Below are 25,578 nucleotides of genomic sequence, written 5' to 3'. Positions count from 1 at the left end.
TGTAAACCAATTGATCAAAATGTTATCCAAGTGATGTACAAGTAAAATTCTAGATAAAACATCTAAAATCCACAAACCAATTAAAAACCAAGAATACGTACATAAAACCAACATCATCATGTCTAGCCACAATGGGCAGGGAGTGCCAGAGAACAGGTGCTGCCACACTGAAAGATCAACTCCTCGCAAGTGCAGAATGAACATGATCGCCTTGCCCACCAAGTACACACATGCCCTCTTCAATTGGAGGAACTGGCAATAGAGCAATAGGGGCAGTACAGGATTCCTTTTGGTGTACTGACCACTCCGCTGCACCAAGGATTCCCTGCCCGAGATGCTTCAGGTTGTGGCGGATGTGCTCCTGGACACACCTAATTTGGTTGTCCTGGGGGATTTTAACATCCATGCTGACACAAACTTACAAGGGGCTGCTCAGGACTTCGTGGAAAGCAGGGCCTCCATGAAGCCCTGAATAAGTTTGGCCCAACTCATAGCCACGGACATGCCTTGGACCTGGTGTTTACCTCTACAGATATTGGTGATCTGACACTGAGTAAAAGCAAAACAAAAGAAGTGCCATGGTCAGATCACTTCCTGGTGCAACTGGACTTCTCCCTTCTGCAGGGAGGTGGACCAATTTGGATGGTCCACCCCCGCCACTTAATGGATCCAATTGGCTTCCAGAGAGTGGTAGGGGATGTTTTATCCCATGTTGATGGCCTTTCAGCTGATTACCTGATGCCTGCTGGAATGCGGAGTTAACCAGGGTTATTGACTGTTTTGCTCTGAAGCGCCCTGATTGCATGGAGCTTGGACAGCCCCATGGTTTCCCACAGAGCTGAGGGTGATGAAACAATTGTTGAGACAGCTAGAGCGCCAGTGGCAGAAAACTCATTCTGAATCAGACCTTACATCTTTCAGGTGGTTCGCAATCTATCGGAATTTTTTTGCAGATAATGTCGCTCAGATTCGGAAGGTGGTAGACACCACCATGGGAGCAGGGCCAGGGCAGGAGAGTGCTAGAGTCCTGTCTAGTCATGTTACATGGGATCAATTCCAATCTGTTACCTCCGAGGATGTGGACAGCCTGCTTGGACGAGTGAAACCAACCACCTGTCTCCTTGATCCTTGCCCATCCTGGCTAAAAAAAGTGAGCCAGGAAGGGCTGGGCAATGGGCTCCGTGGGGTGGTGAATGCTTCCCTCTGCAAGGGAGCCTTCCCAGACCTGCTGAAAGTGGTGAGCATTAAACCGCTTCTTAAAAAACCATCTTTAGATGCGGCCAATATGGCCAACTATCGCCCAGTCTCAAATCTTCCATTCTTGGGCAAGGTGATTGAGCGAGTGGTTGCTGAACAACTCCAAGCACGCCTGGAAGAAGCAGACCATTTGGATCCCTTCCGGTCAGGATTCAGGTCTCATCATGGGACTGAAACTGCCTTGGTCACGCTGGTCGATGATCTCCGGCAGGCTAGGGACAAAGGTGGAAGCTGTTTCCTAGTTCTGCTGGATCTCTCAGAAGCCTTTGACACCATTGACCATAACATCCTTCTGGACCGTCGAGAGGGGTTGGGAGCTGGGGGCACTGTCATACAGTGGTTCCGCTCCTTCCTCCTGGGCCATGTCCAGAAAGTGGTGGTGGGGGATGAATGTCCAGACCCCTGAGCTCTCACTTGTGATTCCGTCCTCTCTCCCATGCTTTTTAACATCTACATGCAGCCGCTGGGAGAGATCATCAGGGGGTTTGGGCTGGTTGTTCATCAGTATGTGGATGATACCCAGCTCTACCTCTCTTTCAAATCAGAACCAGTGAAGATGGTGAATGTCCTGTGTGAGTGCCTGGAGGCAGTTGGAGGATGGATGGTAGCTAACAGATTGAGGTTGAATCCTGACAAGACAGAAGTACTGTTTTGGGGGGACAGGGGGTGGGCGGGTATGGGGGACTACCTGGTCCTGAATTGGGTAATTGTTCCCCTGAAGGACCAGGTGCGCAGCCTGGGAGTCATTTTGGACTCACAACTGTCCATGGTAAAAGGTAAAGGTAAAGGGACCCCTGACCATCAGGTCCAGTCATGTCCGACTCTGGGGTTGCGCGCTCATCTCGCATTATTGGCTGAGGGAGCCGGCGTATAGCTTCCAGGTCATGTGGCCAGCATGACAAAGCTGCTTCTGGCAAACCAGAGCAGCACATGGAAACGCCGTTTACCTTCCCGCTGTAGCGGTTCCAGGGCAGCTGTTTACCAGCTCCATCTGGTACGCAGGCTGAGACCCTACCTGCCCGCGGACAGTCTTGCCAGAGTGGTGCATGCTCTAGTTATCTCCCGCTTGGACTACTGCAATGCGCTCTACATGGGGCTACCTTTGAAGGTGACCTGGGAACTGCAATTAATTCAGAATGCAGCAGCTAGACTGGTGTCTGGGAGAGGCCGCCGAGACCACATAACACTGGTCCTGAGAGATCTGAATTGGCTCCCAGTACGTTTCCGAGCACAATTCAAAGTGTCGGTGCTGACCTTTAAAGCCCTAATCGGCCTCAGTCCTGTATACCTGAAGGAGCATCTCCACCCCCATCATTCAGCCCGGACACTGAGAGCCAGCGCTGAGGGCCTTCTAGCGGTTCCCTCATTATGAGAAGTGAGGTTACAGGGAACCAGACAGAGGGTCTTCTCAGTAGTGGCGCCTGCCCTGCAGAACACCCTCCCATCAGATGTCAAGAAAATAAGCAGATATCCTATTTTTAAAAGACATCTGAAGGCAGCCCTGTTTAGGGAAGTTTTTAATATTTAATGCTGTATTGTTTTTAACACTCGATTGGGAGCCGCCCAGAGTGGCTGGGGAGACTCAGCCAGATGGGTGGAGTATAAATAAATTACTACTACTACTACTACTACTACTACTACTACTGCAGGTGCTACATAGTCCCCGTTCCACATTTGTAAGTATCCGATCATTTAGTGTGGCAGCATTTGCACTTTGGAACTCCCTGCCTATTGAGATCAAGCAGTACTTTTTTGGTGCCTTAGGTCCAAAGGTGGACACTACATTCTGGCAACCCTCAAATTGTTTGAGGCAACATCGATTGCACAACTGTTATATGGTGCCCAATTAGGCCCCTTCGCCAACTGTGCTCCATTAGAATTGGTGCAATCTAAATTCTTTTTTTAAATAAACATTGTTATTAAATTTTTCAATTTAATATATCTAATCCATTTTCAAATTATGCAAATTATTCAAATATCAATTAAACAATTAATCCAAATCTTTTGCCAATTTATACAAATTTAATCTGACTTCCCATGCTTCAGACTCAGGAGACCTAGTCCTCTTATAGTCACTGCATTTCTATTCAATATAATCCAGATCATATCCAATAATCTATGATTATCCTTCTATCTTCTTTCAAGTCACTGAGTTATTCCAGCAAGCATGTTAAACTAAACAGTATATGATTCTGTATGAATTTATGCCTATGATTCCCTTCTGTAAGTTAGCACTGTCTCTTCGCACACTGGTATCTTGTCAAGTCAGTCCAGAAATCCCAAAGTCCTTTTCACAGCTGGTGGCCGCCATCTTCAAGCAATCCCAGTAAATCAAATCTTTAAGCCTCTGTGATTATTTCTCCAAGTTGCTACTCAATACAACCTTTTCAGGGGAGATTTGGCCAGCTCAGGACTGTAAACACACATCTAATGTCTTATTTATGGCTCACTCCCCCTCTGACTGTTATCGTAGCCAGCTTTGTCTCCAATATGGCAAAATCTAATTTGTAACTGCATCATGTCTCAGAAATTTCTTGACAAGTTTCCAGATGCTAATGAGATTGCTTCTCTTTGATATCCATGAGTTAGGGAGTCTTTAGCCACATTCCAGGCAAGTCCAAAAATACAAACTTTATTTATATTTTCAATTCACACAGTTTATATATTTAAGAAACCATATTATCTCAGTCAATTTCTAACTTTCCAGTCTTGCTTGCTTTGTAAATATTGTATACTGCTCTTCTGGGGGGAGTTTTGTTAAGTATATAGTAAAGCACAGTAAGGCACGGTTATAGAGTTCTCCCCCCCCCCATTCCGCTCTGTCACATAGCTTTTCTTGCTCTGATGTAAACATTCCTCTGTTATCCTTTATTTTCTCAGTGGCTGAGCTTAGCAAAATAAATCTTCCTTCCTCGTCTGAAGCATGTCCACAACTTATATCCAATTCTCTTAAGCCATAGAGCTCATAGAATCAGTGTCCAGGAGATCCAGACTCCCACGGGGACTTTCCATCCAGTGCCCCCATCCCCTCCTTCCCTCCGAAGTCAAAGCTGGTTGATGGGCATCTGTGGATGAGACTGCGTCTTCCCGTACCCCCCGGGAAGATTTCGGGAGGCTGCTTATTCCCATTACAGCCTCTGATTACCCCGTGGGAGCTGGAGAGATGTTATTTTCAGCCATCTTCTACGGCGCCCCAAGTGGAAGTCCACAATCTAAATTCTTAAGATCTTTTCCTACAAGTATCCAAATATGTCTCCAATGCTACCATATGCCTCGAAACTGGATTCATAAGAATTGAGGCCAGAGTGTAGCTCACCACTCTTAATTACTGGCTGAGACTAGCCTTCCTTCCGAGTGGCCTTGCTTCCCTGACAATTAAAGATGAATTTCAATTTACATGGAAACAAGCAGTGGAAAATATAATAACAACTCTAGGATTCAATCCACACATCTTACTTAGCATGGGGCACGAACAAGCAATAAACAACATTAAACAGGTTACAGGTTACATTAAACAGTTTGTGGTAGATACAGAACGACGGGTAGACCTAGCCAGGTCCCCAAAAATTTTAATTAGCGAAACTAGAAGATACTTGACTTCCCAAATGCCGTATATAGCTAACCTCAAAATACCAAAAAAAGAAGGGCTTTCACTTTGGCCCGTTGCCAGGCCCTCCCTTCAGCAATTCAGGAAGGCCTTTATAGGAAGATACCTTACGAGGAGAGGAAATGCTCACGTGGCTCTGGGCAGCAGGAAAAAATGGAGCATGCCCTTCTTCACTGCCAGTATTATATAGACATTTGAACTAGGTTTATCCAACCCATCTTATATAAGCTCTCTGGACGCTCAGAACAACAGAACATCTCCCTGTTACTACAGGATGAAAGCTCAGAAGTCGCATATTCAGTCGCCAGATTTTGCGTTGCCATTGTTTTAACTGGTCCTTTTAAATTCTCTTATCAGTTTCTATTCATCCTTTATATATGCTTAATTAAATATTCTATGTATATGCTTTAAGTTATGTTTGGTTCTTGCTCCCATTTATTTAATAATTATTCGCTTAGACTCATACTGTTATTCTATTTATTTAGATGCTCTGCTTAGGCTGGTCTGTGGCTGTAATAAAGTAAATTCATTCATTCTTGGTGCCTGCTAAAAGCATTCCTGTTCAGACAAGCCTACCAAGATGCTTAGAAAGTTCAGGTACTTTTAAACTGTTTTAGTATTTTAAATTTTGCCTGCTTTAAAGTATTGTGATTTTTCCTCGATTTTATTGTTCTATCATTTGTTGCTGGTATTTACAATGCAGTAGGTATAAATTTTATGAAAGAAATAAAAAAATCACGAAATAAATAAAGTGTAAATTCTGCAGATCAAGGTGATCGAACAGGCATATATGGGGTATTTATTTTCATGAATATGTGCAATTTTGCTTGGAGAACTTTGTCACAAAATCTGAAGGACAGTTGTGCTTCAGTTTGCCCATTGTTCTGGAAAGTGCACTTTCCAGGTTCACTCACAACTTCGATTGGTCCTCCCTCCCCACTCTTCCCCCACTTGAGTGATCAGTTTTATGGGAGCCCTTCTGGCGACAACACAAAGAATGTAGTATCTTTTCTCCAACCTTCAGACTCAGAGAACACAACGCGGGGGTTGTGGCAAGTAAAAGAAGCTGGGGGTTGTGATCTGCAAGAGGCGTTTTACAAGCCGTTTTTGACTTTTTCTCTCCAAGGCTGATTGAATTGTGTCAGGAACCAAAATACATCTATCAGTAAATATAATAAGCTGCAGAGTGTGGAGTGATCTCATATTAGTAAGACTAACTGCGACTGGCCATGTCACATACTGTCAAGTGAGAGATGAATAAAACAAATCATTATTTTTGAACCAGCGCAGACGAGCCTCCTCTGTAGCTGAATTGGGGGGGGGGACAATTAATGCCTCTTTAGCACAGAGATGCTGCTGGTGGTGTCTGCGATTGTCAAGGGACTTGGGCATTAATTCATGTATTTAAATAAAGGCATCATTATCAAGTATGTCTTCCATTTATGCACAATGCTGGGTGCCCACTGACGTGAAGCTTAAGCTATTTGAGAATTGGGGGGAGGGGGGGAGACAGACCTCTTGGCAAGTTAAGTGATTTTAAAATGAAACATTTCTGAGAAGGAAAAAGCTTGAAACTTTTTAGTCTGTGGGGGCTATGGCTGAGCCAAAAGGGAGGAGCTTGTTCATTGAAAATCTTCCATCAGAAAGAATCAAAAGAGGCCTTCCTTGTTTCAATGATTTTTTTTCATGCATTGGTGCAAAGGGACTGTAGGAGGGTTTGCTTTGTGATCTCTGGTGGTTTGTTGTCCTTGATTGGCTGAGATTACCTATGTGACTGGAAGGGGAATCAAGGCTCTAAATCAGGGGTCCCCAAACTACGGCCCCCGGGCCGGATGCGGCCCAATCGGCCTTCCAATCCGGCCCGCGACGACCCCCGCCGCCCGCTGCCGCCGCCCGCTCTCACGGCGCGCGGCGCAGCGACGATCTAAAAAATCGGCAAAAAATCGCCGAAAATCCTTTGTGTGCATGCGTATGGGCCTCTCCCGACCCGGAAGAGGTCATTTCTGGTGCACTTCCGGGTCGGGGGAGGCCCATACGCATGCGCACAAGCGATTTTCGGCGATTTTTCCCCGCCCGTGTGCGTGTGCGCATGCGCACGGGCGCGCACTCCCCCGCCCTCCGGCCCGCTGCGCGCGCACTCCCCTGCCCTCCGGCCCACCGCGCGGTAAGTCTGGGGACCCCTGCTCTAAATGGCCTTAATTGGTTCAACATGTCTGCATGAGCAGGTGGCGTGGCCGCCTGGAAGGAGGCAAGAGGTTGGCCACTCCTGGGAAAAGAACTCCTTGGACCTGCCCTGTTGCAAATACCCCCATTTTGAGCAAGGTACTTGTGAGGGTCGTGACAATGCAGCTGCAGGCATTCCTAGAAGATGCTGATTCTCTGGGACCCATTCCAGTCTGTTTTCAAACCCAGGTTTGGGAGTGGATCTGCCTTGATCATGTTGCTCTTGCAAGATCACTTTTATTACCCTCGACCATGGTACCCTCCTGGACTGCCTATGGGAGATGGGTTTTGGAGGCACTCTTATCTCCAGGGATGGTTCCAGAAGGTAGCATTGGATGAGTGCTTCTCCGCCTCCTGCTTCCTGAACTATGAGGTACTGCAAGGAACCATATTGTCTCATGCTATTTAACATGTATGTGAAGTCTTTGGGAGTGGTCAAGAGGTGTTTTGGAGCAACGTTCTTCATTTGAACTGGGAGTGGCTGATGAAGTCTGGATGCAGTGGCGGGCTGCATGAGGACTAATAAACTGAGTCTGAAGGAGGCTCTGTGACAAAGTGGTTCCAAGGTTCCCTGCCCTGGATGGAGTTTCACTATCTCTGAAGGAGCAAGTGCATCGTTTGGGGATGCTCCTGGTCCATCTCTGTCAGGAGAGGTGCAGGTATCTTTAGGGACTCGGAGTGCCTTCTACCAACGTTGGTTGGTAAAACAGCTACAGGGTTCCTGGGCTGAGATAGTTTGACCACAGTTGTCCATGCACTGGTAACCTCACACATCGATTTCTTGGGGTTGGACTGGAGGCTGCAGCTTGTGCAGAAATCAACAGCACATAGAATCATAGAGTTGGAAGAGACCACAAGGGCCATACAGTCCAACCCCCTGCCAAGCAGGAAACACCATCAAAGCATTCCTGACAGATGGCTGTCAAGCCTCTGCTTAAAGACCTCCAAAGAAGGAGACTTCACTACACTCCTTAGCAGCAAGTTCCATTGTCGAACAGCTCTTACTGTCAGGAAGTTCTTCCTAATGTTTAGGTGGAATCTTCTTTCTTGTAGTTTGAATCCGTTGCTCCGTGTCTGCTTCTCTGGAGCAACAGAAAACAACCTTTCTCCCTCCTCTATATGGCATCCTTTAATATATTTCAACATGGCTATCATATCACCCCTTAACCTTCTCTTCTCCAAGCTAAACATGCCCAGCTCCCTAAGCCGTTCCTCATAAGGCATTGTTTCCAGGCCTTTGACCATTTTGGTTGCCCTCCTCTGGACACGCTCCAGCTTGTCAGTATCCTTCTTGAACTGTGGTACGCAGAACTGGACACAGTACTCCAGGTGAGGTCTGACCAGAGCAGAATACAGTGGTACTATTACTTCCCTTGATCTAGATGCTATACTCCTATTGATGCAGCCCAGAATTGCATTGGCTTTTTTAGCTGCTGCATCACACTGCTGACTCATGTCAGGTTTGTGGTCTACCAAGACTCCTAGATCCTTTTCACATGTACTGCTCTCAAGCCAGGTGTCTCCCATCCTGTTTTTGTGCCTTTCATGTCCCCCCCCCCCAAGTGTAGTACTTTACATTTCTCCCTGTTAAAATTCATCTTGTTTGCTTTGGCCCAGTTGTCATTTTGAAGTGTGATCCTGTCCTCTGGGGTATTAGCCACCCCTCCCAATTTGGTGTCATCTGCAAATTTGCTCAGGATGCCCTCAAGCCCATCATCCAAGTCATTGATAAAGATGTTGAACAAGACTGGGCCCAAGACAGAACCCTGTGGCACCCCACTAGTCACTACTCTCCAGGATGAGGAGGAGCCATTGATGAGCACCCTTTGGGTTCGGTCAGTCAGCCAGTTACAAATCCACTGAATGGTAGCATTGTCTAGCCTGCATTTTACCAGCTTCTTTACAAGAATATCATGGGCCACTTTGTCAAAGGCCTTTCTGGAACTCTGTTCCAAATCACATGGCAATTTGCTTTATTGATTTGCACTGGGTGCCAATCTGCTACCTGGCAGGGTTGCCATATGTCAAGCGATGTCAGTAGTCTAGATTTTTTCCTTTAAAAAAGCTGAACAACTTTGGGCAAAACTAAGAAAAGCTCAGCAACTTTTGCATGGCAACCCTACTACCAGGCCAAGTTCAAGGTACTAACATGTAAAGCCCTCTACATCTCAGGACCAGGTTACCTGAGAAACTTCTCCAGAGGCACTTCCTCTGGGGCAGGGAGTTTATCTTTTGGAAATATGATCTGGATATAAAAACTGGAAGTTCTCTCAGAATATCGTTGCCAATATTGGGTGAGATGGGCAAGTCATCAGAGCTGGCACAATGCACATATAACTGGGACTTTTGTGCAGAATGAACCCCCACCTTCCCATGGTTACTGGGGAAGGCGCCACCTCCCCCAGCCCCTGAAGGACACTTCCAAGCAGCATTGTGAGGAAGAACACATTTCCTGGAAAGGAACACATGCGTCAAGGATTACAAGCCCATAAAGCACTCTGTACAATCGGTGATTTCTCCCCTGAGTGTTTTCTGATGACAACTCTGTTCCAAATCAAGCCAAGGAGAGGGCACCTCTTCAGCTCAGCAGAGCCTATCCCAGCATGCTGAAAAAAGGAGAGAGGAGGTAGCACAAGAAGTAACCTTTTATTCCCTAAATTGTGATTCATTGTACATTTCCTTCATCCATATCTCAAAAACATACCTTGATTTTCATAATATGAAAATTTATTTACCTTTAGTTACATCTAATGCATCAGGTGAGGCAGGAGTGCCTTGAGCAGGGCAATGCCTGTTTGGAGAAGAAAGCAGAGTGGCTGGAGAAGCAGCAGTTGGAGAAAGTAGGGCGGAGGAAATGGGGGGTGGCTGGCAAGAGAACGTGGAGCAGACAGGGCACTGGGGGGGGGAGACTGGGGTGGGGTGGCCAGAGTAGTGTGTGGACAGCCCTGCATGATATCTTGCCTGGGGGCCCTTCAATCCTGGGAGTGATATTTGGCTATGAATGATGAGCATTCATGGTGGGTGGGTGCAGTGCTTTTTTTTCACCAAAAAATAATAATGTTTAGGGGTACTCTCATTTTCCTACTCATATTGAAATACTGCCCCTCAATGAGGCCAAACTTAGATTCACAAAATGTTTAGGAGTATGCGTCCCCCCAGAAAAAAGCTCTCTCTCTCTCTCTCTCTCTCTCTCTCTCTCTCTCTCTCTCTCTCTGTGTGTGTGTGTGTGTGTGTGTGTGTTTCACAGTCTATCAAAAGAAGCAGTAGTACGCCAAGAGTAGCAGCCAATACTGTAGAATGAGAACGGCACTTCTAGAAGCAGCAAGGCAAAATGGGGCTGAACAGCATTGAAACAAAGTGAATGTGCAGTAAGGTAATTAGATTGTGTTGATAATTAGATAGTTTCAAATATGCTAACATAAGGAGCAAATGTCTGAATCAGAGAATATTTGGTATAGTCCCACTCAAAATCTTAAACCTCTTAAATAAATAATCAATGTACTTATTTTCAAAATCTTTATCCTTTCTAATTGTTAATCATGCCTTATGCAGATTGGATTTCTTTGCATGGTTTCAACTTGGAACAGAAGATGGGTTTGGATGATGTTGTATGCTTGTTCCTTTATCTAATGCTTTCATGTCCTTAGCCTTAAAGTTATTCCTGAGAGGTGTCATTTTGAGCTGTATTAGTCACTTAGTGTGGCACCATGTACTTACAAAAAGTAATTTGATGGAACACATGAGCACAAGCCCTTGCCTCTGCAAAGGGGTCAGGCCACCAAGAACCTTTAAACAGTAATTGGAGAAAACAACATGTAACAAGAGAACTTTCATCTGAGTCTTGTTCTTATTTTGCTCTTTGTGTTTTGTAGCTGTTGGCTATCAACAGGCCCTATTTTAGCAACCAAGTGACCCAGCCAAAGATAAGCACTTTTAAGGCTGGAGCTTCAACAATCTAAAGAAACAGAAAATAATGCCACACGCCACCCCAATCTCTGAGCAAGGGTTCCTGGCACCCTTATTCGGGGTTCGTGTTTCCTTTTGAGAATGAGGCACAGCGGAAAGTGTGGGGTTTTATGACATATGGCTTCTATACAAAAGATATAAACAACCTTGATTAAATTTTAATCTCTACTGTGCCCAGGAATTTAAGGGGTTCTAGCACCCACAAACTCATAACAATAAAATGGAATGGTGAAGGCTTGGATTCCGAGGAGCACTTGTTGGAAGTGGGTTGATGGAAGGTTACATTGCTGTTCCTTCCTCATTGTTTGTAGCAGCCAAGTCCACTGCAAAGACCCACTCCTGTGGGTCAGGGTATCCTCCTGAAGTGCGGTGGGCTCTGTTATGGAGGGCAAGGGAGGGATTATGAAAAAAACTGAGTGGAAACACTTTCTCGATGTTCACTGCCTTTGCACTATTTAAGATTAGATGGAGGAGTCATGGATTTTAAGAGCATTTTTTGCAGTTGTGTTGTATAATAATTATGTTAACAACACAGCTCAGCCAGCATTAAAAGAAAATAAATCACCAAGTACACAATCTCATTCAATTAGTTCTAGTTACAGGTAGGTAGCCGTGCTGGTCTGACGTAGTGAAAACAAAATAAAAAAATCCTTCCAGTAGCACCTTAGAGACCAACTAAGTTTGTCATTGGTATGAGCTTTCGTGTGCCTGCACACTTCTTCAGATACCTTCAGATACAAAAGCTCATACCAATGACAAAATTAATTGGTCTCTAAGATGCTACTGGAAGGAATTTTTTTTATTTCATTTAATTAGGTTAGGCAAAACTATTTCCCATGGGTGAGCTGGGCATGCTTTTACCCGTCATTTTGTTCTGTTTCCCAGTTAATCTGCAACTTTTCTTTTGAAAAATCCAGTCAAAATATTTATTTCAGTACAAATCTAAATATGTATTTGCTCTCAACGTGTGAATGTATTATTACTATTATTTATTCAATTTATATGCCACCCTATACCCGCAGGTCTCATAAAATGTGTATTTGCATATTCTTCATACAATTAAACTGCTGTTTCTCCTGCATCACAACATTTGGAGAAAAGCAAAATGCAGTGGATGCACATTAATCTGAGATGTGCAGATCAGGCAATTTTGCATTAGGATTTGCTAATTCCTCAAGCATCTCCACATTCACCTGCTTCTGTAGCAGGAACCACAAAAGCTTATTGTTTCATTTTTATCTTACTTTCCACCCAAGGAGCTCTGGGCAATGTCCTTCGCCACCATCCATTTTTGTCCTCATATCAACCTTGTGCTAAGAGCTGGGACTGAGGGAGAAGGAGTGGGCAACAAGCCCCAGTGAGCCAGGATTTGAACCTTCCCGGATTATGTCCCACATGTTGCCCCTGGCATTGTAGCAACTTCTACAAGGGCAGTTTAAGCCCTGCCACTTGAAAACAGAGGTTAGGGCCAAATCCGGCACAAAGTAAACCTCCCCGTCCTTTGTAAATGACACACTGACAGTTTTGTAAAGGTTTTTGAATGCAGCTTCTGTGTACCTCAGCAGAAGATATTTCTCACAGTCCTGTTGCTTTTCCCTTGACTGGAGCTTTCTGCATTACTGTAACACATTTTTTTATTCCCTCATCCATACAGTAAAATGAGGAATCGTGGAGATTAAAAGCTATTGCTTTCAGGTCTTGCGCTCCTGCTCATTTCCTGTTAGCCAACTGATATAGCCCACCCAGAGGCATTTTTCATTAGGGGCTGCAGCAAACCCAGTTTCTTACCTCTTGATTTGAATTTTGCACAGACAACACTCAATTGGTACCCTCCAAGCAGTAGATAATATTTGCAGGCAATCCTGAAGGGAAGACACAATGTGTTTTCATCTTAGCAGGTGTTTGGTGATACATATCACTCTGCTGTGTTTCAATCTTTCTTGTGTTAGTCATCTCGAGACCACAGAAGAGATTAAGATTTGAAGCAAAACACTTTTTAATCTATTTCATATCCAGACCTCCACAATATGCCTTCAAGGCATTTCTCTAAGAATGTTTCTGCTGCCATTGAGGACTTTAAAAAAAATAATCAGTATATAGAATAAAGCCACCCCCCCCTCCGAAGCCCATTGAGTAAATTTAGAGAAAATGTGGTGGGTGTATTTCAATTAGCTGACCAGATTTCCCAGTCAGTGCCTCAGAGAATGTTGAAAATCTATTAAGGGAAACCTGAAATGCTTTAGGTTCTTTAAGTTTCAAGAGCCACTTTGGATCATGGAATTCAATAGCCTGTTTCAATGCAGTGTTCCTTGTACCTAACATTCCTGAAAGATGTCAATTCTTGCCTTGAGTTTCTCCATAGACAGAGATGTATAGACCAGTTTATTACACCAGCCCTCTCAGGGCCAAAAGTGTGTAGGGGCAGTTTTAATGCATCTAGCGGTGGGTGGGACTGGGTGACATTGTTTTGTTGGTTGTAAGTTGCTTTGTGTTGCCTTGGGCAAGATAAAGCAACTAGTAAATTTAATAAAAATACAGTATTAATAAAATTAAAATATACACCTTTTTAGGTCCCTTCCCACTATGCATTGTTGACGCTGCCAGCTTATAACCACACACTACTGTTTGTTATGCACTTGTTTTTATATTATATACAAATGTTCTATATTATATACAAATGTCTTCTGGTCTCACAGGTTTTTCTACCCGCTGCTCTCCTCTTTCAAGGAAGGGCCCACAGCTCAGCTTCAAAGCACATGTCTTGCACGTGGATGTTGCAGAGTCCATCCCCAGCGCTTCCATTTGAAAGACTACTTGCTGCAGGCTTTGGAAAGAGATGCTGGCATACTGCAGCATGTCAAAGCCGGGGTAGATGGGCCTGTGCTCTGACCCAACATGCAACAATGTGGTTTGTATTTTTTAGTATGGGGACTGGGGAAAGAAAACAAAATATATCAAGTGTGGTGTATCCATTGTCATTCCAAACCTTTCTCCCAAATATCAGTAAACTAAAAGCAACACACTGCCGTAAGCTCCTTTCTCTCTTTCTTTCGCAAAAAGGATTAGATTTGTCTCTTAGACAGGTCTGACATAAAGTATAGATTTCCAATGGGTTGAGTTTAGCCAGTCATATCTGTGATTTTGTGAGTGGTGGAACATTGGTCTGAAGACAAAGCCTGTCCCCTACTGGGGAAGAAGATATTTAAAAGATAAAAAAGGCAAGAGGGCAACATTTATTGGGCCAATTGCTGTTGGTGGAAGAGGAAAGGAATGGTTCAATTCAACACCAAGAAATATTTTCCACAGTTGTTAATTAATTTATACAGCAAAATCAGCATGCGTTGCATTTTAAAAAGAGGTACATGCGAAAAACAGAAGATCTGATGCTTGTGTGAACCTAGAAGACATTTGAAGGCAGCCCTGTTTAGGGGCACTTCAGGATTTGAACCAGAGCCCTTAAAGTCTCTACATCATCATACCAGTTCCTTTCAAGCCAGCAGGGAGAAACCCCTGTGTAGAGTATTTCTGGCCAGGGAGTCAGCAGCACAGGAACAGCCAATCTCTTCTCATTTCTTCTTAGTGTTGCTGCTCTTCAGATATGAAAATGAAGAGCAGGTTGCAGAATGAAGGGATTTATACTGCTGTAGGAGCCGTTCCCGGGTATCTTTTCTACAGGGCATATTTCCCCCACTTTTTCCTAGATATGGTCTTACTGAGAAGCAGGAGATGAAGTAAACCTGTGCCTCAGGACTCGTTGCATCCCTAGAGCAGTTTTTGGTTTGCCCCACCACTTTCCCCAGAAAAACCCATGCAGAGCAAACGTCAGTCTGTGGAAACCTCTACTGACATCTGCTCTGATTCAGCAGTGAAGATTGTGTTTTCTTGGGGAAAAGTGGCAGGAAAATGTTTTTGTTGTTTTTGTCTGTGTATGCATATGTACATTCAGTTAATTGAGCTTCACCTGCCATCTACAACAGCATAGTCCTGATTATTGGCTCCATTATAGGCCTGTTCCGTCTCATCTTTTGCAGATTAAGATTAAAATTCACAAATAAATTCACATGTAAATTTATGGATTTTGTACACATCTTATATATATATTATGCCCATTCCCCGAAATACACATTTTTATATGTTTTGCAATGGATTTCCCCTGAAATGTGCATTTTGGTACACTTTTTTGAACCAAAACTGCCTTGTAAAATCCAGAGGTGTGCATAATCTGGTAGCTGGATTCTGATCTGTCAGGGATTTTATTCATTACTAGTCATGAAGCCCGTTAAATTAACGGGTGCTAGAACAGACCTGTTGCTCTAGGAACCTCAGGGACATGCGCAGAGCTGACATTGCTCGCCCGCCGCCACTTGTAACGGCTGCTGCTGCTTAGAAGTAAGTCCACGCGAGAAGTAAATGGCCTCGCGAGTGCGCCTGCGTGGAGACAGCACGCGCTCGCTCGCGAGCACAGGGCTATCTCGCGCGTCTGGATTCTCTCACGAGAGCTGCTCCAAACGCCGTGAGGCTGAGCTCCCTTACGTGCCGACCAACACGCTCCGTCTCTGCGCTCCAAGTCCCAACGGCTGTCCGTGGGGCACATGCGCAGTAGCGCAATCCCACGGACACAGGGACTGGACGCAGAGACACTTGGACTTTATTATAGAGGACTAGTGTATTTCAGCCCGTTCAATAACGGGCGCTAGAACATCCTGGGGTTCGGAGAAGCGCTTGCGCGGCGCTTCTCCGAACCCTGGGACCTGTCCTTACTGTCGGTGGCAGGAGGACAGGAATGAAGGAGGAGAAAGCCCTGCTTTCTTCTCCTCCGTTCCTCTCCCGCAGCCGCCGACAGCAAGGAGACATCCCAGGGTTCGGAGAAGCGCTTGCACAGCGCTTCTCTGAACCCTGGGACCTGTCCTTGCTGTCGGCGGCAGGAGGACAGGAACGGAGGAGGAGAAAGCGCTGCCTTCTCCTCCTTCCTTCCTCTCCCGCAGCTGCCGACAGGAAGGACGTGGGACACAAACCCCTACCTCGCCGTCGCTGCTTCGCGGCCTCCCGCCGCTCCTCTCACGGGCCAGGGAGGGTTGTGAGGAGGAGGTCTCCGCCGGCCTCCACCCTCGCTTCCCTGACGTTCTGGCCGGGAGCGGTGGTTGGAGGAGGCAGGAGGGGAGAGAGTGTGCGCATGCAGTCTCTCCATCCAATCCCTGTGTCTCTGGGGTACATGCGCAGTACCCCAGGGACACACGGGACAACTTGGACGCAGGGACAACTTGGACTTTATTATATAGGATTCCAGTAAGTGCCTTCATCCTTTCACTGACTTGACCTTTGAGCTGCTAGCCCGTCACTATAGACGTGTAAAAAATACTCAATGTCCACCTAATAAGATAAAACATCTAATAAAGACCGAGACTCTGATAAAATTGAGAAAAGCTAATATCTCATGTACAAAGCAACATTAAGTAGTATAAAAATACACACAGAGAGAGAGATTATGTTACAGAACTTCACTTTTTGATAACAGCATTGGTAAGTATCAAAATGTATCCTAATTGTTCTTCTAAATATCTTTCTGTGTGTTTTGCTCTGACTGTCTCTTTAGCAAAGTGTTAGGTTATCTGATTACTGCATATAATTGCATGCTATGCTTTTCATGTAATATGTACTCCTCTGGAAGTAAAAGTAGTGTTTAGAAATATTTTCTTTCTAGAGACAAATCATTCAATGTTTTTAATGTTGCATTGTCCTTGGAACCCACAGAAAACAGGATCATTTCTCTTACCACAACCTGGTAAATGCATGAAACTTATGGTTTGCTTAAGCGTTAGGATATGAAAACTTACCTTACAGGGATACATGCAGAAGATCTGCAGCGAAGTCCAGTTCTGGTCACCTCACCTCAAAATGTATAGAGTTGGAAAAGGTTCAGAAAAGGGCACCAAAATGATCAAGGAGATGGAACAACTTTCCTATCAGGACTTAGTTTAGAGAACAAGTGTGTAAGAGGCAGCATGATATTTTTTTTAATAAAATTATCCCTGGCATAGAAAATGTGGATAGAAAAAAGTCCCGTCCCCCCTCATAACACTGGAACACATTGACATCCAGTGAAGCTGACTTTTGAAAGCTTCAGGACAGATAAAAGAAAGTACTTTTTACACAGCATATCCTCCAACATTTTCCCAATGAAAATAAGTATGTACTAAGGAAAAGCAGGATGTTCTGGGATCAGATCAGAAACCGGGGGGCTTCTGTAAATCTGGGGCTGTCCCTGAAAAATAGAGACACTTGGAGGGTGACACAGCACATATTTAAACTATGGAACTCACTCCCACAGGAGGTAGTGATTGTCACCAACTTAGATGACTTTAAAAGAGGAACAGACAAATTAATGGAGAAGGTATCAAAAGCTACTAGCTATGAAAGGCATTAGGTTCTGCCTCCATGGTTGAAGGCAGTAAAGCTTCTGAACACTAGTTGCTGGAAACTCTTCTTATGTCCCTATGTTCAGTGCCCAAACTGAGGAGGAATGGGGTAGGATGCCATCCCACTTCTTGGCAACCATCCTAAATATCTTTGCAGAAGCTTATGAAAAGCTTGGCCTATCACTCAACATCCAAAAAACCAAAGTGCTGCACCAAGTACAAAATAACCCCTCTGCAGCACCACAAATCCAACTCAGTGGTGTAACGTTGGAAAACGTTGATAACTTCTCCTACCTAGGCAGTTACCTTTCCAAAAGAGCCAACATTGATGCCGAAATCCAGCATCGCCTGAACTCTGCAAGTACGGCTTTCTCCCAATTGAAGTGCAGAATGTTTGAGGACCGGGACATTCGCAGGGAAACCAAAGTGATTGTTTACAAAGCTATTGTACTACCAATCTTACTATATGCTTGTGGAACATGGACCACTTATAAACCCCATCTCCAACTCCTCGAAAGATTCCATCAACGGTGTCTCCGAAAAATTTTACACATCACTTGGGAAGACAGGTGAACTAATATCAGTGTACTGGAAGAAGCAAAGATCACCAGTGTTGAAGCAATGATTCCTCAACATCAACTTCGTTGGACTGGTCATATTGTGCGGATACCTGATGATCGTCTTCCAAAGCAACTACTCTATTCCGAACTTAAAAATGGAAAGCGTAATGCTGGTGGTCAACAAAAGAGGTTTAAAGACTGTCTCAAGACAAATCTTTAAAACTGGGAAACACTGGCCTGCGAGCACTCCAGTTGGAGAACAGCCTTTACCAAAGGTGTCATGGGCTTTGAAGAAACTCGATCTCAGGACACAAGGGAGAAATGTGCTAAGAGGAAGGCATGCTTGGCAAATCCACTGTCCACACCGTGATTAACTCCCACCTGGAAACCAATGTCCCCACTGTGGAAGGACGTGTGGATCCAGAATTGGCCTCCACACAGTCAATTACGGACTCATTGTTAAAATCGTGTTTATGGAAGACAATCTTACTCGGCTACGAGTGATCGCCAAAGAAGAAGAAAAAGATAAACATCCAACTTCTTTTCAGAAGGCCAGAACCGATTCTGGCCCAAGTCTCTCATTCCCCCCCCCCGCCTTTAGATAGATATGGGAGGTGCCCTTTATAGTCAGTTTTCTCCTTACAGGCCTCTTTTACACCTGTGCGCTTTGGAAGGACTTACCTCAGATTGCAAGAGATGTATTCTAGAAAGATTGAGTTGTTTACCTATGATAAAGTTTGTATTGGCCTTTTTTGGAGGGGAAGGCGACAACTTTTTTGCTGTATGTAAAACAAATTCCAGTCATTTTAACAAGTCTAGAGGGGAATAACATGAAGAGGAATTTAAAGCAGAAAATGTACAAACCCAGTACATAGCTCTTCATTAAGCTCCCTTGGAAGACTTGTTGTGTGTGGTTAATACTCTTCTGTTGCAGAGGGAAGAAATGCCTTTCCTCCAACTAGTGTAACTGTTCTGGGAGAATTCAAAACTCTTTTCTGTGCTAAGAAAAGAACAATGGTGATGTCATCACCAAAGATGATGTCCTAATCTGCTCCCTCGCCTCTCAAATGCTCCCATTTAATTTTGAAACGGCCCTTAAAAATCACACACAACAATCTAAAAAGGAACGAAACTGAAAAGAAATGCACCAGGAATGCCAAGGATCAAGATGAAAAAATGAGGGTGTATTTCAAATCCTGTGGCCTTGGAGCAGAGGTTGAGTTTGGCAAAGAGGAGGTTGGCTCCTGCAGAGGAATGGACCGAATCAATAAATTCCCTCAAGAGGAAAACAAAAGAGATGTCTATTAAACTGGGTAACGTTATCAAAACAGTGGAGACAGCTCTAAAATGGAGGATGAGACACTGTGCTGGTATCAAGGCCTGCAGGAAAATCACATTAGACCTCCAGTTCTGCATGTTAGACTAGGAGGATAGAAACTGTCTATTAATTCCAAGGATCCCAAGGTGTGTGTGTTCCTGAATCTTCAAGGAGCCAGGACTTACCCTGCCTTCCTGGTGAAATGGTTTAAGATATGTTCCTGGAGGAGACACATTGTGCACTTGCACCAGACCCTACACAAGGCCAACGTCACAGGGAAAATATTATAAAATTCTCTAGATAGCCTCTAAAAGAAGCAGTTATGCAAAGAGCCAGAGCATCACCGAATGAGGAGAAGTCTATTCCCTTTTTTCACTCACAGCTACCATGCACCCAGGAGCATCCAAGCCCTTGGCAAGCCTGGATTCGCAACTGGTAGGGAGAATACAGCTACAGATGAATCCAGCAGAAGTGGAGGGAGAAATCAACCTGATGACCTGTGTGATTAGAGACAGTCTCTCCATCTTCAGCACGGAGAGAACTCAGTTGAAAAGCACAGTGAAATATTCAGTACTTGAATATAATGGCTCTGCAACATTATGGGTTGAAATTACATATATCCAGGGTTAAGGCAGCTACTGTTCATGCTAGCTCTGTCTTGAGTCTAGGCTGCAAGTGGAGCTGTCCTCTTCATACTTTTTTTAAAAAAGGTGGTAAGGAAAGCAAGAAGTTATGTGTTATAGGGGAGCAGGCATGCCAGGTTCCGCCCCACATTGTGGGTGCCCGAAATACTCAGATACTTTATAGCTCTTGGTTCATCTTGTCATGAATTCTGTTCAGTGTTGATCCAGTGCAGACTCCAATCTATAGTTAGCAGAGTAAAAACATAAACATGTTGCAGGATTTCCCAAAAATAGACCAAGAGGAAATTTGCTTCATCTAGCAGAGCTTTAATACTACTGAAGGCAAATGAGCATATTAGTCACAAATCTGATACATTTTCAGGATTGGCACGGTCCATAAGAAATCCAGTTGCAGCAGACTTAACTTAAACTTACAGTAGGAGAAAAACATTAACACTTAAACATACTACAGTGGAACCTCGGTTTACAAACACCTCAGTTTACGAATTTTCGGTTTACGAATGCCGCAGACCCATCTGGAACGGATTAATTCACTTTCCATTACTTTCAATGGAAAAGTTCGCTTCTGTTTATGAACGCTTTGCCCAAGTGTAGTACTTTACATTTCTCCCTGTTAAAATTCATCTTGTTTGCTTTGGCCCAGTTGTCTAATCTGTTCAGGTCATTTTGAAGTGTGATCCTGTCCTCTGGGGTATTAGCCACCCCTCCCAATTTGGTGTCATCTGTAAACTTGATCAGGATGCCCTCGCCGGGCTGCGCAAAGGCAAACTCAGGGGTCTCCGATGACCTGGCTCCAATCGTGGGTATGGTGAAGGCGCGGGAGCCAAAGCAAGCAGCCCATGCGATGGCAACGATCTGCCCCAGCCTGGGGCTGCACCTGCTTGCGTTCAGCTGTCTGTTCATGATATAAAATATATGTGCTGTGAGCATAGGAATTTGTTCATATTTTTTTTCAAACTATAGTCCGGCCCTCAATAGTGTCTGAGGGACAGTGAAGTGGCCCCCTGTTTAAAAAGTTTGAGAACTCCTGCTTTAGATCAATAACTTCTGTACCAAAAAATGCAACTGAAACATCTAACGTGATAGGAGGCAGATAGTTCATTAAAGGAATAATTTGGGATATCAGAATCACAAATGGCTCATTGCATAGCCGAAACAAATATGATTTCTTTCTCTCCCCCCCCTTTTTTAATATGCAGTCCAGAGTCTGAAGGGGTTTGGTGGGAGGATATAAACTGGGTCAGAGGCCCAAAGTTGAAGGACACATGACTTTGAAGTGTTAAGTTGGAGTGATATGCTACTAAATGGAGAGTTGGTTGATGCTTGGAAGGAAGCTAATCCAAAGGTGGGCTTTACATTTTCCTCCAGGATAACATGTACCAACTATGTGCCATGTTCTAACGTCTGGCTTGTAAATACTTGTCCCTCATATTTTGGTCTATTAAGGGTTCAATACCATGTCTCAGTCAATACAATACTAAAATTACAAAGGGCCTGATAAATTAATTACATGGAGATTAAACCCTATACTGTTACAAAGAATGTCCACAGTGGATAAAATTAAAGAGGGAATCACTAATTACTATTCCCGTCATGACTCAGAGGAGCACTCAGAATCCCTCACATGGGACACAGTGACGGCAGCAATGAGGAGGGAGCTGGCAAAGTGTTATATGACGAGAAAGATAATGGTGGTTTGTCAGTACCAAATGTTAAAGTTCACTATATCGCTAGCTGTGTTAATTCTTTAACAGAAAGGATAGTATAATATAATATGAAACAGATACTGTAGTTAAGAAACCATTACATAAAGTTCTGTGGTGGACCACAACTAATCAAGCTAAGAATAATTTTCTGGCATCTAATTGTTTACAAAAATAGGATTGTTATAAACTTTTTTTTTAAAATATATTTTTATTAATTTTCCAATTAAAACCAATTATATCACATTCATTATTTCAAATTATACACATATATATATCAATCGAACCGAATGTTATGCCAAATCTTCTAGAAAATTTTTTATTTGGGTTCCCATGCTTCAAGAAATTGGGGATTCCTCGCAACCGTCCACTGCCGTCTTTTTTCTAAAGTTCAAATCGTCCTCCAAGTTCATAATAATCCAGATCTTCCCCTTACAGTCACATAGATGTTTTCCACTTTCAACCAATTGTTTCCCAGCTGCTGAGATAAATATCAAACAAGGTTTCACAGATGTTCTTTCTCCTGTGTGGGTTAATCAGTCCAGCCTCCCCATAAATCTTCTTAGTCTGGAGCTCCCTGTTGCGTCGAAGCAGCGCCATCTTAAAAAGCTCAAATCACTTTCGTTTTCTCTCATAGCCATGTAGATTAACGATCTTTGTTGTAAAATTTACAGCTTTTCCAGGCAGAAGACCCAAACATCAAACCATAAACTCTTGGTAAATTAATGGGTCTCCTTGCCCTATAGCTGAACTTAGCTTCAGGTCGCTGCTCCAATTCAAAGTGCGTCACAGCTCATAAATCCACCGAACGCGTCCAGGGCTCCTTCCGTCCGACTAGGGGGGGGGGGCTTTTCTCATCGGCAACTCCACATCTTTAAAAAATATGCTCAGTAACAACAGTTTATAAAGTTCAACTCACACAGTCTTTTGCTTCTCTTTCACTCCAAACAAGCCAGGACATCGCGTCTGGGAAGGTACGAGATAACACATATGAAGAAAAATAAAAAAAAACTCACTTCCCTTATCGCTCCGTCCCCATCAATCCTTCTTCCAGATGAAATACAGCCTTTGACTCCTCTCCCTCAGCAGCATAAATTTCTCAGCAGTAAACAGCGCTTCTTCCCCTCCTTCTGAAGTATGTCCATAGATTTAAGCCTAATTATCTTCTTTAACCATGGAAATCCCCGCCATGCAGATTAGCGTCCGGGAGTCCTGGCCCTCGTAAGTGCTTTTCAGCCCAAGCTCCCCCCACTCCATAAACAGTCGGAGTGGGTCTGGGGGCATCGCGGGCCAGCGGCCCCTCTCCGTAACCCCCGGAGAGGGTAGGGGGTTGCCATTTACTCCCCTAGCAACCGCCAAATTCCTTACGAAGGTCAGAGGGATGGAAAACAGGTCCGCCATTCCTGCCGGCGGAAACCGGAACCAGGATTGTTATAAACTATTAGTAAGTCCAGAAATCTCTCATCTTCAGCTAGCCATAGATGAAATCCAGCAGGACTATGGTTTAAATATTGGGGTGGGGGAGAGATTTATTCAGTTACAGAACTGATTAAAAATGGAACAATGATTCAATTTTCAGTGGTCAAAGAAGAATTGAGGAATGCTAAGATACATTGATATGAATATTTACAAGTCCAAAATATAGTATTAAAATTTATAAGGGAGAATGTGGTACTGATAGAACTAACAGAATTTGAAAACATACTCATGAAGAAAGATAAACACCAATTATTTCTGATATAAAGTATGATTGTGAACAGGAACAAATGAAAGATTATATGCTAAGGTGGACTCGGGACTCATGGAAGAACATAAGCATGAAGGTGTGGGAGAAACTATGAAGAGAAGATCATAAATTTTCTCTGAATAAAAATGTAATAGAGAATTCTCTCAAGGTTATCTCTGAGAGGCTACTGAGGCTAGCAGAATTAGAAATAAGCTGTGCTAAATCAGAAATGCTTTGCATAAGAACACCCCATAACCTACAAGTCAACTAAAGCAAGGGCTAGGCTTCAAAATCTGCCCCAACTTCTTAAAGCATCTGGGAGTTGTGGAACATAAAAACTTTAAACTTTAAAAACTACATTTTGGACGTCTACTTAAATCTCTGAAATAGGACCAGATCCATCTGGCATGGCTTAGCAGGACAGCAGCAGTAAAAATGTTGATTACTTCCAAATTCTCATTTTTATTTCAGGTGATAACTATGTAATTAAAGATTAAATTAAAGATTAAAATCCTACAGAATTTGCAAAAATCTAAATGGCTATGTCCACTGGGCAAACAGCAAGGCTTAGAGCAGCCATCAAGGAGTGGTTCAAGGAGGGCTGGACCCACCTAACCTCAAGAGGTATCTTGATGTTCTGTGCTTGAAAAGCACATTGTTATTGATGCAGAATTCTTCTCAAGGCCCCTGAGTATGGAATGTGATCCTTTTGAGAGAAACAAGGCACAAGTCCTCTTGGGTAGGGAATAGCTCACTGCTCCTGCTCCTCACTGTTGGTGTTTCTGCGCCACTCTTTTATTTTATTTTATTTTTAAGGACACATTGAATTTTGTAGTCTGGGAGCAGAAAGGATTTTTTTGTTTGTTTAGGGACTTGCATATAGGGGTTAAACCTATGACGGGGGTTCTGATAAACTGGGAACTGTTCTTCTTAATTAGCTACAACTTCATCAAGTAATACATTTCACTTCAAATATGACAGGGAAGGGCCAGGCTGTCAGATCTCCCTGGTCCTCCCTCATCACATATGCCTAAACAAACCAAAAACACAATCTTCTCAACAGTTTATAATCCTTTATACAAAGAAATGAGGGGTAATTTGGAAGCACTGGGAAACTAATATTGGTTGTAAAATTAACCAGGAAGCATGAAAAGAGGTATGGATCAATTTGGGCTAAGATAAGGGAAAATAAAGATGCTTCATAGATGGTACCTCACTCCCCACATACGCCATAAAATTAATCTGCAAATAAGGTCCTAATGCTGGAGTGGGTGTGACTCAGGTAGTGCATTTTATCCTATGTGGTGCGGTTAGAAGGTTTTGCATTTTTAGCATACAATTTGGGAGGATTATCACAGAGCAAACTGTTCCCTATAAAGCTCAGCTACCATTACAGTGGTACCTCGGTTTAAGTACACAATTGGTTCCGGAAGTCTGTACTTAACCTGAAGCGTACTTAACCTGAAGCAAACTTTGCCATTGAAAGTAATGGAAAGTGGATTAATCCGTTCCAGACGGGTCCGCAGAGTACTCAACCTGAAGCATACTTCACCCAAAGTATGAGTGTAATTGATTCTGGAAGTCCGTACTTAACCTGAAGCGTACCTAACCTGAAGTGAACTTTCCCATTGAAAGTAATGGAAAGTTGATTAATCTGTTTCAGATGGGTCCATGGAGTACTTAAACTGAAAGTACTCAAACCGAAGCGTACTTAAACCGAGGTATGACTGTACAGTGGTACCTTGGTTTGCGACCACAATCCGTTCCTTGATTCCGCCAGATCAAGGAAGCGGCCTGCCGGGTCGGCACCCAGCAGCGCTGCACGAAGCACCGGGGGACTGGCGGCGGAGAAGGCAGGCAGGCGCTTGCTCTATTGCCTGCCTGCATTCCCCACTGCCTGTCACACGAAGATCGGCGGGCGCCGCTTGCCGGGGTTTGTCAACCCCGGCAAACAGCGCCCGCCGATCTTCGGCTGTCCCCCGATGCGCTACGGCTCGGGGAAGCAGGCAGGGAGACGCAACAGCCCGCAGCTTCCCGGGCTGTTGCGTCTCCCTGCCTGCTTCCCCAAACTAAAGCGCGCGGGGGACAGAGCCGAATTGCGGCGCGGGGGGCAGGCTTTTCGCCGTTTGCCTTCCCTGAGCTAAGGGGGAGGCAAACG

Source organism: Zootoca vivipara, chromosome 4 (genome assembly GCF_963506605.1).
Source record: "Zootoca vivipara chromosome 4, rZooViv1.1, whole genome shotgun sequence".
Lineage (NCBI taxonomy): Eukaryota > Metazoa > Chordata > Lepidosauria > Squamata > Lacertidae > Zootoca > Zootoca vivipara.
The sequence above is the reverse complement of the archived record's forward strand: the minus strand, read 5'-3'. Positions refer to the sequence as shown.